Source organism: Miscanthus floridulus, chromosome 13 (assembly GCF_019320115.1).
Source record: "Miscanthus floridulus cultivar M001 chromosome 13, ASM1932011v1, whole genome shotgun sequence".
Classification (NCBI taxonomy): Eukaryota; Viridiplantae; Streptophyta; class Magnoliopsida; order Poales; family Poaceae; genus Miscanthus; species Miscanthus floridulus.
The window spans coordinates 55108321-55125806 of record NC_089592.1 but is presented as its reverse complement, the minus strand read 5'-3'; positions in this window follow the sequence as shown (position 1 = coordinate 55125806).

The window sequence follows — 17486 nt, the reverse complement described above, 5'->3', positions numbered from 1 at the left end:
AGCATGCGTAGGGGTTACTCTAAGTTTTTCAAGATGGCAGCATTTTTTTTCCAAATTTAGGGGTTATTTCATATTAGTTTAATAATGTTATAGTGACTAATTTAGATGTAGATTTAGGGGTTATTTTAGGTTATCTTTCCTAATAACATATGGAGTTAATTTAGACATAGTATTTTACTTGTGTTTTATAAGGGCAACACCGGATTATTTTAAGTTATTTATGCAACGTCATAGGAGGGTAATTATATGCATTTTTGGATGTTTCTTTTTCACTTCATCTAATGAAAAAGATGGGTAATTTAGAAGTAAAAAAGATATGATGGCTATTGCTATTAGTCTACAAATTCAATTGATGGATGCTTTGCTTTTTTTGTGAGGACTTCTAAAATTTCTTTCTTTTTTCTAGTGGATTTAGTGTGTTCTAACTTCTAATTTAAACAATAATGGTCAGAATTTAAGTTATGCAACCACCAAAAGAGGTAGCAACAACTCAACCTTACACTCTTTCAGTGATAATTGATAAGGTGTCACACAATGGGGACGAATCTTGCTAGTGCTGGGGGTGGAAGGTGGAGACACAAGTAAAGGTTAGTATCACAGAAAAAAGGTAACATATGAGTAGAAAACTATAGGTGCACATTATAATGCTTTGGAGTCTAAAGGAGGAGCTGAAGAAGAACAAGACTTCTCTTGGGCGATTTTGACATGAAGATAATGAGTCCTCAAGTAGGACTGTGTCCATTTGAGATATATCAGTATTAATTAAGCTTTCTAAACATGAACTAGAACAACTCTATTGGACTCCACAACATTTGAAAAAACTCTTGTAGGAAAATGGTCATGTCTAATGACTTGGAATTGAATCATGAGTTTTGTTGTGTAAATTAACTTTGGGATTAATAACGAATTAAAACCTCCATCACATTGACTTCATACATGTAACAGTTAAAACCTAACTCTCTTCATGATCAGGAGATGACAAAGGTGGAATAAATAACACTTCTTAATTTTTAGAGTAAAACACACACTAGGATTCAAGTTTTGTGGCATAATGTGTAAATTTCACTTTGACGGTTTGTAACTATTAAAAAATAAAATTAGTAGGGATATATTGTACTAAAATATCTTAGGAGATTATAAAAATGACGTAGACGCAAAAGAATACCAGAGTTTATTTTCACCCTTTTTGGAAATATAAAAAAATATCATTTCCAATAACTTTTGGCGAACTTCTTCTCTATTTGCTATTGGATAGCTAGATCCACCTATATAATCCATAGCATCTGTGTGGCTGGCATAATATAATTTGGGCTGGCATAATATAATTTTTGTCCATCACTGCCGGTTTGTTGCTAACCGGTAGTGCCATTTTGTCCATCACTGTCGGTTTGTTGCTAACCGACAGTGATGGCCCATTCGTATTTTATTATTTTATAATTTATTTTAATTTATATTTTTTTATAGAATCAGGTTTCGCTTTATATACACTACGTAGACGATAGGTCCATCAATATTAAACATTATAAATGTTACTGTTATAGTTCAAATGTTCTTATCAAGATCTCGATCCCTCAAAATAAAAAAAAATTATTCGATAAGATGAAGCATGCTTCTCGGACTTCTTACAATAATCTAGCAAGCCGCTCTGGGTCATACTGGTCCTTAAACTTCATGGATTGTACAATGGAAAATGCTTCATCTTTTTCCAATACCTCGGCTAAGATGAATTTTGCCAGCTCCGATTGCAGTACAACGATCTCCATGTCTAACAGTCTTTCGTAGTTATATTTCTTGCGCTGTCGTTCAAAAAAGATGATATCTAAAGAGGAATCAGAAAATCTTTTTGTTGAATTATTAACAGACATAAATGAAATAGGGATTATGCATACCAACTCATCTGTTTCTTCTGATTTCCTGCCGATGTAGCAAAGCATTGCCCACATGACATAAAACCCGCATTCATTGTTTCCCGCCGGCTGTTTGAGGTACTTCCCCTCCATTTCAACAATCTTGAATGGGACCTGTGTCCCACTGATATATCTTTGTCGCACACTATGCAACATTAAAAGGAGAAATATTAGAAAGCAATATGTGTGATTAGAAAATAATATATTATTAGGATCGCTTACTAATTCAGCACTGCCACCAGTGCAGATGATGAAATGGTTTTTTCTTCGAGTCCCACACCTCGATCAAATTTTTAGCAAGATTGACACAAATGAAGACGAAATGGTTGCTGCAATCACAGAATCCTAATTATCGAATAATCTTAACAAAAAAAGAAGTATAAAATTAAAAGCCGAGAACACATACTCGCAGTTATAGGCTAGAAGTTACTCGTAGTTGTAGGCTATAAGTATGTGGGTTTTGTTTTTCATCTTGAATTCATCGAAAAGAGCAATCAATCTCTCTTTCAGGTCTTCCACATCACATCCATGGAGGCCTAAATATGTCTTCTTATTGACTCGTAAGGGGTCCAAGAAGCCTATATTATCCCATTTGCTTTTTAGTATGCAAAATTTTGCTATACACCTACATAAAATCTTGGGAAGTGCTCAAAAATTAACAATTTGTGTCTTGACAGAGTAGTTAATTGTAATATCGTGCGTGTAGGGTACTTACATAGTCCACAGGTCAACATTTATGAATCGAGAAGCGTTTCTAGTATAGCTGGAACAAGCACTCCCACTCGATATCGAACTTCTCTTCTTCAGGATAATGAAAAATATGTGGTGAACGGATAATAACCTCAAAACCAAAGTCCTCCGTCTCTGTTGCTTGAGCCATGAAATATTCATGTAAATGGCGCATATATGTTGTCAAATTTTTATACTTGTCATCGAGAACCAAAAGATTGCCCCTTTTATACTTCATTGCCGGTGTTCCCATCCCTTGTACATCATAATAGATATTCGTGGCCTCTTCCATGGTTACTTTAGGGTTGTCTTCGACGTACTTCTGTATCTTCCTTAAATCTTTATTGTGTATTTCTTCGGCTCTTATTATAGCGTACTAATTCTATGTTTGCCTTTCGAATTCGGACTTCAACAAACACTAAGGCAGTGAGGCACAGAGATTGAAGAAACTAACATAATCTTTCTTCGAGATGTGTGCTATAAATTTTTCATTCATCAAGTTTGCCACTGAACGACCTTTTATTTTTTTATTGGTCTACTTTGGGAGCATTAGCGACTGAATCCAAGGACCTTTTCTGCGACTGTGAGGATGCCTTTGATCTTGTTTTGGGCTGAGGTGGAGGAGGAGGAGGATGACGATGAGAATTCTATTTTCCCGAGGCTGATGAAGATGGAGGAGGAGGAGTCTTCTCTTTTCTTGGGGCTGATGAAGATGGAGTCAGATGAGGAGGAATAGAAGGAGACCTCTGTCTTCTCGAGGGGTGATAGCAAGGGATGAGGAGGGGAGTGATCTCTGTTGGGAGATGATGAGTGATCATCATGGGTGGGACGAAGACTCACAGTCGTCCTCATCATCAGAGGACAATTGGTGGTCAAGCTTAATGAAGTGCTTGTGCCTGGATACTTGAGAGCCCTTGTTATGACCAAGTTTCGGTCTGTCTTCCTGCTGCGGGGTACTCAATATGTATCTTGTTATCCTTCTTATCAAGTATTCTATCAATGGTGACGCGAGCGAACACACTGGTAGCGAAAATGAGCTACCTTCAATGGACCATAGGCTAGCTCCCATATCTCCTCTATGAAACCATAGTATGTCGCCTGCATGTTGCTATTTTTGTCATGAACATCAAAATGAACACCATAATTTTGTTATGTGCTCTTTCCATATTGCTCTTTTGTGTAAAATATGAATCCATTGATCTCATACCCTTAGTACTTAAGATATGTACTCGAAAGCCCCTTGGCTAAGGCATCTAGTTGATTACCCAACTTTATTCCAAGCAAGCGGCATCGCAACCAGTTGATAAATTCCTCCTTATATTTTTTGTCGATCCAAGCCTGTGACCTGCTCGGATATAGAGTTTGCAGCAATTGCCTGTGCTCATCAATGTATGGCATCACACCCTTGGTTTACTAGAGAACATCAAAATGTGCCTGTCTGAAAGAAACAGGGTCGTCTACTGTAACATATTTCTCCTCGATCGTTCCTTTGCCATGTAGTCTTCCCTCGTGATGAGATTCTAGAACTCCGACCCTTTTGATATCCAGATAATATGTGCAGAACTCAATGGCCTCCTCCGTTGACCATTCTTCAACCATGGCCCCTTCTAGCCAGAATCTGTTTCTAACATACCTCCTAAAAACTTTTATCAATCTTTCGAAAGGGAACATCTGATGCAGGTACATTGGGCCAAGGGCTCTAATATGGTCGACAAGATGAATGAGCAAATGCAATGAGATATCAAAGTAAGTCGATGAGAAATGCATCTCAAGCCTAATGAGAGTTTCGGCTATGTCCCGCTACAGTTGCTCTAACGTGGACACATCAATGACCTTTTTTGAGATCACATTGAAGAATGAGCACAGCTTTATGATAAGGGGCGTGGACCTTTGGGGGAGGATATCACATAGGACAACAGGTAGCTGAGTCATAATGACATGACAGTCATGGGCCTTCATAGGGCCATAGTTGAACTTGAGTTCTCTCATGTTCACTAGCCTCTTTGGGTTCGCACTAGTAGCCCAGTCAGGGACTTTGAGTTCATTGAAAAAAGAAATAAGTGCACTACTTTTCTTCCTTCTTCAATGTCCATGACGCAACCAGGAAGTTCGAACTGGCCATTCTCTAGCTCCACGGGATGCAGCTCCTTCCTGATTCGCAAGTGTTGCATGTCCAGGTGTGTGGCTAGTGAATCCTTCGATGTCCCCCCGGTGTCCATTAAGGTGTTAAGCGTGTTAGCACACTATGTTTTTAGTGATGTGCATGGGATCAAGACAATGGAGTACACTCAAAAATGGTCAGTAAGGTAGTTTCTAGAAAACCAATTTTTTCTTCCAAATACTCCCATCAGGCGCTGCTACTGCATTGTCCCTCTTCCCAAGGACAACCTCTAGTTTGTTGAATTCTCGAAGTATGGTAGGCCCGTCTCGATATTTTGGAGCTAAGCATTTCTCAATAGTACCATTGAAATCTTTTCTATTCCTACGGTAAGGGTCATCCTTAGGTAGGAACCTATGGTGTCCCATATAAACTATCTTTGAGTTATTTGACAGATTTACCGCATCGGTGTCATCCAAGCACTCGACACATCTAGTATAGCATTTTGTCTTTTCTCCGGACAATAAATCTCGACCTGGCAAGTCGGTGATTGTAGCGATAAGTACTCCCTTAATCGTGACATGTTCCTTTTGTACTCATCCCAAACATCTGGTACACCCTTTTCAAACATCTCCACTAGTTCATCGATCACTGGTTTTAGAAACACATCGATGTCATTCCCAGGTTGTCTTGGCCTTTGGATCAGTAGTGGCATCTGGATGTATGACCGCTTCATACAGACCCAAGGTGGAAGGTTGTATATACAGAGCGTCACTGGCCAGGTACTATGACTGCTTCTAACCTGGTCGAAAGGATTCATCACATCTGTGCTCAAAGCAAACCAAAGGTGCCTTACATCTCCATCGATGTCCTTATAGAAAATAGTATTGTCAGTCCTCCAGTCATGCCCATCGATGGGGTGCCTTCATCATTGTATCTTTCTTATGCTCTTCATCATGCTAGCGCAACAGCTTGGCTGACTTTGCACATGCAAACAACATATGCACCTGGGGAGCTATAGGAAAATACCAAATGACCTTTATGGGACCTTCCTTTGGTCTTGATACCCTCATCTGACGTCCCTTTTGTTATACCGTTGAGCTTCACACTTGGGGCATTTGTCCAAGTCTTTGTATTTTTCTCTATCAGTACAATATGCAATCATTGGAACACGTGTGGATTTTTTCAACCTCGAGGCTGATGGGGTAGATCATTTGCTTGGCCATGTATGTCTTTTCTTGTAACTTGTTTTTTTTCTAGGAGCATTTTCCTTATTATACCTAACAACTGATCGAAGCCTTTATCGCTCAATCCGTTTGTCGATTTGAATTCTAACAGCATGATGTCGGCTTCTAGTTTGCTCATTGTACAATTCTTATACAATGGTGTTTTGTCATCTTATCTCATTTTCTCTAGCTTTCTCAATTGTCTTTCACTAAGACATCCGGTCTCTACATTACGTAATAGCTAAGAAATGCTATTGTTATCCTCGGTGTCATTAGCTAGCGTGTTTCCTAAACACATTATTAACTGTGGCCATAGGTTCCATGTTGACACCGGGTTCCTCGTCAGCATCAGTGGATGGCTACATCAGGCATGTCCACATCATCATCGTTTTTCTACGGAACATTCACATCAACCTCGCCATGCATAGTCCATATCAGTATAGTTTGGTATGAACCTCTGACAATCAAGTGCGATCGTATAGACTCAATTTGATGAAAGTTCCTTTGATTCTTGTAATCTTTGCATGGGCAGAAAACATGGTTCTCATTCCTAGTATGGGCTTTGGCATCGGTGATAAAACTGGTTGATGACATGCATGTATCGCTTGTCCATTTAGGATAGATACATCCACTCTTGATCCATCTCTGCACAAAAAAATATTAAGACAGTAATTACAAAGAATTAATAAGAAATGTAGCTTCATGAACAAAAATTGTAGCTCGAAAGTACTATTTTTAGAAAACATTATTGTACACTAATTATTGAAAAATGAAATTGGTAGCTCTGGCCCTTGTAAATTGAAAATCGTCGTAAAAAACAATTATTGCACAATAATGAAGAACAATTATTCTACTCCATGCCACGTAAAAATGGAGACACTTATTTAAAAAAAGACTAAAATTAGAGACATGATCATGAACAACAATGTAGCTCCAAACAATGCCCATATAAATTCAAAAATGTAGCCCCATAAAAAATTATTGTACAATAATGAAGAATAATTATTCTACTCCATGTCACATAAAAATGGATACACTATTTTTTTTTAAAAAAATCTAAAATTAGAGACATGATCATGAACAACAATGTAGCTCCAAACAATGCGTTGTTATATGACACATAGATTAATTTTCTCAATAAATTATAAAAGAAACTACTCTACTTCTAAGAACTAATTATAGCATGACATACTAACAATGGTGATCTTAACCACCATAGAATAATTAGCTAGAAATTTAAATGTGTTCATAGACATCAACCTTTTGGATGATAGATTCACCATAATTTGAGCCTTGCACAAATATCTAATTGAAAAAGTGCTCTCTAGAATGGAGAAAGAACTAGAATGAGAATCAAGTAATGTAGCCATCAAAACGAAGCTAATTAAGCAATAAAATCAAATAAGTGAATATTTGTTACTAACCTTAAAGAAAAAGATCAAGCCATTCTTTAAAATCCAAATGCTATCTTCATGGTGAAGAGCAGCCGCAACAATGGAGGGAAGAGTCCAAACACACGCCTTTGTTCTCAGGATGAAAGAGAGGAGGAAGGAGAGGACGGCTACAGCCTTTTTGTGTTGTAGGCTTATCACCTGTCGGTTCTTGGCTAGAACCGACAGTGATAGAGCCCAATCACTGTCGGCTCTTGACTTAAACTGGTAGTGATATGTGGCCGTTAAGCCACTGCCGGTTAGAGACATAAACCTGACAGTTATAGTTGTCATCACTGTCGGTTCGGTCACATCACAAATTAATTTCTGGTTTACAGAGCCAAGAACCGACAGTGAAGGGTCAACACTGCCAGTTCTCCTAATTTTGACAGTAATGAGATCGACAATGAAGTGCTATTCTGTAGCAGTGGGAGCTGAGTGTCGGTTCGGCTTCATGAACACGTTGTCCAATGCCCGCCATTGGCACGCACGCAACTAGCTAGAACGCCGACTAATCATGGCCCAAATCTTCCGAAACTTCTTTTGTATCCATGGAAATCGTATAAAAACTGATGGCAAGAATATTTTCTTAACGGTTCAAGAATATGTAAGAATATCATCTTTCGCCACTTGCCAGCAGCACATATCTCTGTTAGAAACTCGAATGAAAAGGAGCTTTATTTGGCGAAGATTACCCGGACCGGCCCCACCAAGACCTTTACTGATTGTCCTATATTTGTTCCATGGTGGTACGGTTAGAGCTTTGCGTCTACTAGCATCTAAGCTATAGCTACCAGCTCGAAATAAACCACATCAAAATTAAATTCGAATATATAGAGGATCCTATAACTAATCAATTATTTCACTACTGCAGATTTAACTTTTTTAGTAACATCTCCTTTTTTTAACAGAACTAACTCAATCTATAACCGCCTCTACAAATCAGTCCAAACCGAGCCGCCTCTAAACATACATTTGTAAAGTTGACTACTATTTTCAGCCACATCTACCAATGCCTCAATTTCTTTAGAGGTGGCTGGATCTAGAGCCATCTCTAAAGATCGATTTGTAAAGGAGCCATCTAAAATACTTGTAGCATAGTAAAATTTGAATTTTTTAAATGATCCTGGATGAATAAATGACCAAAACCAAAATTGTAGATCTCGAAGAGTTATACAACTTTGTAGTTGACGATCCTTTTCATTTGAAATCCAAAGAAAATTACATTTGAATTTTTTATGTTTGAAATTCAAAATTTTCAAACGATCTCGGACGAAGAAACTACCAAAGACCAAGTTGTAGTTCTCAACAATACCTACAATTTTGTAGTTGAATTTTTTTTCATTTAAATTCATTTAGGGTCTCAAATTCTTTTTTTTTACTGTCGGGTCTCAAATTCTTATTTTAAAATCGGATGAAGATAGTATAAGAGGAATGTATATCTCATAGGGACATAAAGTGACTTATGAGTGAAGTGATTAGAGCAGATACGTGTGAGGCTGCTCCTATTTCCAGCTAGCCTAAAAATCCAATTTGTAGAGGCAGCTAGATAACCACCTCTACAGTGGAAAAGTAGAGGAGTCAGCCGCCTCTACAAATCCTGAGCGTAGTAGTGTTTAAATAGATGAGCAGAAACTCCTAGCAGCCTGTTCGGTTGGCTGGTTCGTATCGTTGCTGGTTCGTGAAGAAGTACTGCTGGCTAGGTTTGTGTGAGAGAAAAATACTATTCTGACTGGAAATTTATAATCGTTTACGATAAGCCACAGCCAAACGAACAGGCCTGTAGATTGTTGTGGTGAGTTGTGACCATTGGCGTGTTGGGCCTCAACTTGCAAGGATGCATGGATCAGGATCGAAGCTGATCTTAGTCCAAGTTAATTAAATGTAACATATATAAGGTCTTGGCTAGGTTAGTCCAACTCAGTAAGTATAGTAAGTTAGTAACTAGGATTTAATTTTCAGCTGTGCTTGTCACCTGATACAGAAGTTTACAAAAAAAGGATATTATTAATTCCAAAAGGTAACAGGAAATGCAGTCTCTCTTCCACAGCAAATAGTTGGCATCTGATTCTAAATCTTCCATAAATTCATATGAATCTCTCACTAATACAATCTCTTCCGTAAGTTTAGCAACTTTTTTATCTATTCATAGCATATATCTTTTATGGATTTGCTTATTCTTTTTTTTTCAGAATTTGAATTTTCAAAATTTCCTTGTAAAAAAGAATAAAAAAAGAGCTTTTTGGATGTAGTTAAAAAAGGATATACAGCTCTGATAATGAAACAAGGAGTATTTGTTTGCATCGGAAAGAATAAATTAATTAATGTTCGATGTGCCCTCAAACTACTGTACGTGAAGCTTGTGTGTGAGGAACGGAGTATATGACCAAATGATTGCCTTGAGCACTACTCAAAGTAAGTTATCTTATGTGCACGCCCGCCGTACAAAAAGCAAATTGAGATGGATCTGGCATCTACTACGAACTCCAACTTGATATCAAGATATATTTTGGGCAATAAAGAAGATCACAATTTATCTTTAAAAAAAATACTTACTAGGCCTTTGCCATCCAACGTCCGCGAGTGGGTACGCAGCTACACCCGGTAGCAGGAAATCCACTTTTATATATATATATATATATATATATATATATATATATATATATATATAAATAAAAAAGTGGATTTCCTGCTACCGGGTGTAGCTGCGCACCCACTCGCGGACGTTGGATGCGGTCGTTTTTTTTTTTTTTTGTTTGTTCCGCTGAGATCACGTAAATCATCCAATAACCATGTAATTATCCCAACAGCTCTGCAATTGTTTTGATACCGTGTCACTGTGTGTACGGTTCTACTGGAGCACCCACGCCCGCCCTCTCTGTACGTCCCCATGACTATCCGCTTCCCCCATCCTCCCTCCCCGGCCCGCGAGCTCTGTTCGCCGCCGTCGCCATCCCCGTAGCCAACCACCTCCCTCACCTCTCCTGTGTGTTGGAGCAGACAATTTCTCCTTCCCCTGCGACCCTCCACTGTTTGCTCCTGTTTGGGTGTCAGAAAAGGTACGGCACGCGCAGTGGATTAGCAGCTAATACACTTCGGAATTGGACGCTGCCGGCAGCACAGTGTTGCTACAGAGCATCACATCCAACGGCATCCAGTGCGTGCGCAGCGACACACGGTTGTAGCCCAGTATTTCCGATACCAATGTATATATATATATATATATATATATATATATATATATATATATATATGATCGTGGACGCAATATAATGTGGGACAGCTAGCCTTTAAGGTGAGAAATTTGAATAGTTTAAGATATCCATAATTAAAGAGTTGAATTTTTTCCTTCGATTTCAAATGAAACAACTGAAGCATGACCATGCGGTCACGCAAGCACGCGACAGGTCACGGAATAGAGTTTGCTATAAAAATATGTATAGTGGTTGTCGAAGCTCAATGCGATCAAATCCAACAGCAGGCTGTACCGTGACATGGTATAGAGATTCCCAAGCAGGCGCCGTTTGATGCAATCAATATTCAGTGTCCAATTGTCACTAGGCTGAAATCAATGGTTATGGATGAGATAAGACCACCTTCCGATCGATATGACTAGCAGAACAAGGCCACCACGTACAAGAGCATCAAAGATATGCGTCCTGTTGGTTTGGCTTATAAGTCTTATTTTTTTAGTCAATAAATAGTATTTTTCTCTCGCAATAAATCAATCAACAGTACTTTCAGTCATGTCTTATCAGCCAAACAACCCGGACGCATATGATTCCAATACACAGCAACGGGAGGGTAACTTCAAGCGTGGATCTCCAAATAAATTAAAGTAATAAAACGATGGGACTTGTTGAGTTGTACTTGTTGGAGGCTAGTAGCTCTTTAATCTGCAAGTGCCATGAACTCGTCATTGGCGTGCTTGCCAGCAGTTTATTTGCGATAAAGTTGAAGTGGATAGATAGACAGATAGACTGACAGTCGATGATAAAAAAGTAGGTTCTAATCGCGTGTAAAGAAACAGTCTTCCTACTAGATTAGATAAAAAGTTAGGGTGTACTTTTGTTGAACATCCTCAGATATAAAAAGCAGCAGGGACGATATGGCAATTGGCAGATGAGAGTGAGAGAAGGCAGCTAGGGCCACGTGATGAGGATTGGACATCGCCGGCGGGGTGTGGTGGTGGCGATGGATGGTGCTGGATGCTTTTTTTCCGGAAGATAAGAGACGATAGGCAGATACATTTCCATCAGTCAGATACCTGGAAAGGGTGGAGGGGAGCGTCAGCATCGCACTGTCCTGCTCCTGCACCACCCCACCCGTCTGCCTCACCGTGCTCACGCCTGAGCCGAGGAGCCACGGTGGAGCCTTGTGTGCGCACGCGAGGAACCGAGGGGAGCTGGCGAGGCGCCTCGCATGCTGGCCCTTCGATTACAACCGGTGCCACGCGGCGGGCATCGGAGAAGGGGGCGCACGCCAGACGCAATACGCCCATCGCTCCTCTAATTTTTCTCCGGCCGGTGGACTCGGAAACGCACGACAGTTTGGAACGCGACGAGACACGTAGGTCATACTGTAGCCGGAGGCGGCGTCACGCGTCAGCGTGCAAAATATCGCCCATCTTGGCTGGCGCCGGAGACGCGCGCGTCCACCCACCACCCGCCGGGCGCCGGCTGCCGTCGATGGCAATTGCCGACGCCGCACACACCGCCACCGGCCGCAATTGGTTGATTGATGGGACTAGGAAGGTGACCAGGTGGGGGGTTGTCGCGCGTGCGCTCGACGACTCTCACTCCGCGTCCACACCGCTTTTCTTTTCTTTTTCTCGGCCGACCTGAGCTCCGTCCGATCCGATTCCGACGCGTCGTCGGCCACGAGTCACGACTCACGACGAGCCGCCGAGCCGGCCGCTTTCTCGGCCCCCGGCGCCTCTGCTCACACTCACACGTGCGCGATCTCTTGTTCGTTGCTTTCCGCAGTTGTATTGTAACCGCGCATACAGTCCGTATTATTCCTCCACGCACGCCGACACTCTTGAGTAGTCTTGACTCTTGACTCTTGAGTCCGCGTGCGTGCCGCCGGAACCGGAACGGATCCCCCGGGCCGCATTGCACCGCCCCCACCCCCACCCCCACCGTCTCCACTGCTTCTGCATCCAGGCATCAAGCATAACCCCCTCGTCAGATGAAATCTTGGAATTCTCTGCTGAGGCTCAAGAACACTGCATGCGATTCCATCAATAATCACGTTGGTCGGTCAGTCCACATTCCACAGCACAGCACAGCATGCGGTGCAATGCAGCAGAAATGCAGAATACAACCAGCATTACTTCACTGACGGGAGGTTCTTATATGCTCATCCGCTCGTCTCCGGTACGATACGGATACGATCCTTGTCGCCAGCAATCCCACGTGCGCATGCGGCCCTGCACATTCTCTTCCACTCTGCGTTCTTTGTATGAAGGGGAGAATTGAGTAGAAATCGCGGGACACCGGCCAGATCCATCAACAGACGAGGACCCCTGGTCCCGCAGCATAATTTGTGGAGTCACTTTTTGTGTTGCTTATGTTCTACTAGTATAAGCATTATTACCAGAGAGATGCTAAATGACACTCGTTTTGGAGTCCATTTCTTGCCCTTCTCCAACTCCAGCGAGCTTAGAAGAAAAATCCAGGGGCCTGGACCGGCGATGGTGGCGGGAGTGGGGCAGCAGGGCCTAGGGAGAGACGGTGGTAGAGCCACTGGCCTGAGTGGTGGAGGAAGATAGTTGGACAGGGGACGGACAACGGGGGCGTCACAGTGATAACCCGGTGAAAGCCAGATTAGCGTGGCAGTGGTGTGCGGCAGCAGATTCGGCGGCGGGGAGCCCCCAGAGATAGAGGAGGAGGGCGGGATGGGGCACGAGTAGGCACTACTACAGGAATTTTAACCGAGGCGGACAAAAAGGGTTAATCAAGGCGGTTTTTGCAACCGTCTCAGCACAAAGGTCACGGTTAATCATGGCCTTAACCGAGGCGGTTGCCCTACCCGCCTCGGTTAATCGAATAAAAAAACAAAAAAAGGAAAACCCGTGGATAAGCCCGGCGAGCCCATCCACGCGCTGCCGCCACCGCTGCTCACTGGATCCGCCGTCGGGGAGCATCCTCCACCGTCGAGCCGGATCCGGCCTCTCCGCAGCTAGATCCGACCTCCCTGCAGTCGGAGTTGACACAGAGGTCGAGGAGGGCCGCTGCCCAGGGAGCTGATGCAGGAGTTGAGCGCCGCCGTGGGAAGGCCGGATCTGGCCACCATGCCACCGGATCCGGCCTCCCCGCCGCAGCCGGAGTTGACGTAGAGGAGGAAGAGGAGGCCCACGCCACCGCCGGAGTTGACGTAGAGGTGGTGGGAGGAGGAGCGCCGCCATGGGGAGGGCCGGATCCGGCCTCCACACCATCGGATCCAGCCTCCCCGCCGTTGCCGGAGTCCGCGTCGGTAGGCTACGCCGCGTCGCCGCACCGGGAGGCCCACGAGGCCGCGCGCGCACCTGGAGACCCCAAGGCCGCGCCGCCGCACCGCGCCTGGAGACCTCGAGTGGCCGCGCCGCGCTCGCGCCCACGAGGCCGGACCTTCCCGCACCGACAGCCATGAGAGGTAAGGGATAGAGGGAGACGCAGAGAGTGGGAGAGGTGAGGGAGAGAAGGAGATGGAGAGAGTGAGAGAGGGAGACACAGGGACGGAGGGAAAGGAGAGGGAGTCGGTGTGGGTGAAACCCTAACTCCTGGTTTTATACTTGTTGCGCTTATCGGGCCTCGTCTGGGCCTATTGGGCCTTGACCATATTAGCCGTTAGGCCCGCCTAGAAAAATGGCCTGATTTTCCTAGGCGGGCCTCTTATAAGGCCCACCTCAGTTAATATATTTTCGTAACCGTCTCAGTTAATAAAAAAATGACCGTCTCGGTTAATCCAGACATTAACCGAGGCGGTTTAAAAGCTTGCCTGCCTCCGAGACCTATTTGCAAACGCTGCGCAAAAGATTTTATGTAGTAGCGAGGAAGTAGATGCGGAAAAAAAGGAGTATTTTGGGCCCGCAAAACACCCGTGTGTGTGGGCTAGACAGTTCCTTATTATAAACGAAAAAAATATATTCTTACTGTGGCATAGCAATGTAAGCTCGGGCGTATTCTGATATGCATCATGCATTTGACTAAGTGATGCAGGTTGTTGGGAGCAATCTCACGGAACGACAGGATTTGCTACCTAGAGAACCTAGTAGTGTTAAGTCGATGGCTTGTTTACAGCACAGAAAATCACTTAATCGCATTTTTTTAGAGTTCAATGAGCGGTCCAAACATTGAAAAGAAGACTTTGAATTGGCATCGCGTTCCTTTTAGGTTAAGATGAATTAATTGGCTCGCTATAAACGTCATATATTTTAAAAAATAAATTATAAAGGAAAGAGTCATTTTGCGTACAACTTAACACCATTAATCGATCAAACTAACGGAAGGGCCAAGAAACCAAAGGAAGTTCGTTCTAGACCAAATAAGCAAGTTCAAGAAAAAAAAGGCCAAAAAAAACTAAGCATCACTTTTTTAAGGCCGAGGAAATAATTTCCTCTCTAGATTTGGCGTAGTATCTAGGTGCATAACAAAAGTTATGTATCTGGAAAAACCAAAACGACTTATAATTTGAAATAGAGAAAGCATGCTGTTAACATAGTATACATGAGATGTTCCAGGATGTATTTTCGATTATTCACACAGTGCCCGTAGATATTTTATTGTGCATTTTAGATTATCCATGTAGTATCCACGAGATGTTCTGGATATATTTTCAATCGTAGTTACCACTATTTCCATGTGATGTTCTCAAATTTTCTAATGCTGGATACGTGTATCATACAATATCATTCACTTGACCCTATAAATTTATTATTCCAAATATAGAATATTGTTATCTGAATCTAGAACATTTTTTTTAAGGAGAAACATTTTACCCTGAAACCTACGTTCTCGTGCTTAATAAAAAGAAATGTTCTATCCTAACTTGGAAAGTATTTTCCAAGTGAAGTCTTATTTTGAAAGTTTATTTTGAGCATCACTTTGACACTATCAGAATTTGATTTGAATGTTTGATTTCTAAAGTATTTTTTTTTTTTTTACTTTCGAACGAACAAAACCATGACATCAGCATAATGCATTTTTGTTTTGTATATACGGACAATCTACCATTACTCTATTATAAGCCCACAGTTAATTCGGCCCATAATTAGCAGGGAGTGATCGAGTCGACTGGCCTGCGACCAATTGGAGGCTAGAGAGCGCGCGAGCCCCGAACCCATCGGGCCTTCTTGACCCATGGCCGTGACATACAAAGCTGGCTCACGATGACCTGTACTAGATTACCGTGGGCTGTCCCGGCCCAACTTGTGGGTGTCCATTCCATTCTGCGACTCGTCGCCATCACTCACTCTACATAAGTAGCCTCTGGGCCTTATTTCTCAAGACAAGCAGCCCATGGACTGCAAGTTAGGAAGCCAAGCACATGTGGACAGCGGGCGGCAGAACGAGGCGCATTCATTCCAGTCGACGACGGTCGCCGCCGCTTGCCGCTTTGCCTTTCGAGTGGAGACGTCAGGCACAGCGCCGGACAAGTCCGGGTCGACGCTGCGACGTGCCCTCCGTTACAATTTCTGCCCTCCGAACTCGGAAGACGTTTCGAGAACTGCCGTGAAGCAAACCGATCGTCTCCGGGGCTCCGTCGAGGAATCGCGAATGCAAGTGATGAGTGGGCCTCACCGGATGGCTACCCCAGCCCAACTTGTGAGTGTCCATTCCTTGTGCTACTCATCGCCATCACTCTACATAAGTAGCCCATGAGGCTTAATATATTTCTCATCAAGAGCAGCCCGTGGGCCACGAGAGTTTTCGGCTGACATTAAATTGCTACTGTAGTAGCTGAAAAATACTGCTGAAATTTAGTGAGACAAAAACGCTGCTCTAGCTGGAAAAAAAACCCAGCCAGCCGGCCGAAGCTGACCAGCCCAACACGCTTGCGGGAAGCCACGATGTGGTCAGGTTGCTCGACGCCACGCACATGTAAGCATGGCAACGGGTATATACCCGTCGGGTATCGCCGGAACGTTCTCTTCCCCGCTACGGAGAATTTATCTCGTCCCCATCCCCATTAACTGTCTCGGGTATAGATTCTTGCCCATCCCCGTACCCGTCGGGTATCGGTCGGGTAACAGATACCCGACGGGTACTGCATACCCGATAAACAAGGACACTTGGGGTCGCAGCTTTGCAATCGGAGACGTTTCTTCTTCACCCGGGTATAAGTGTCGGAGTCTCGGAGATGCCGAGGAGAAGGAGCGAGGCTGCGAGGAGGACGAGCAAAGATGGCAGAGAGACCGAACTGAGGAAGCGAGGGGCACGAGCGCTCGTAAGAGATGCGTGCTTGTGCTGCTGACGGAGATGGTGAGGAAAAATTGAACGAGGGTTCCTAGAACACACAAACTATATATATGACTGTTCAGATTTGGACCAAAATACCTATGTTGAGCTTCTTTGAGCCTAATACTCGCATGATAGCTCAAATAGTCTGTTCCCCAACGGGTAACGGGGACGGGTAAACAGGGAACGTTTCCGTACCCGCTATACCCATCGGGTATAGATTCTTGCCCATCTAGATATCCACGGGTAAAGATATGATTCCATCCCTGTTCCCTAATGGATCAAATACCTGTCGGGTATCAGGTATCGGGTCCCTATTGCCATCTTTACACACATGTGGATGTGGACAATGACAACGGCCGGCAGCAGAGCAGGAGGCGCATTCGTTCCATTCAACGGTCGCCGCTTGCCGCGCGATCGCAAGTGGAGACGTCAGTCAGGCACAGCGCCGGATTGGGACAACGGGCGGACGGACCCTGCGACGTGCGCTCCATCCATTTCAATCCGCCTCCGAGGCTCCGAAGACGTTTCGGGAACTCCCGTGAAGCAAATTGATGGTTTCTGAAGCTCCGTCTTGGACGATTCAGAACGCGAAGAATCGCGATGGCTTCTATGTTCTCTAAGGGCGCGTTTAGTTTCGAAAATTTTTGGTTTTT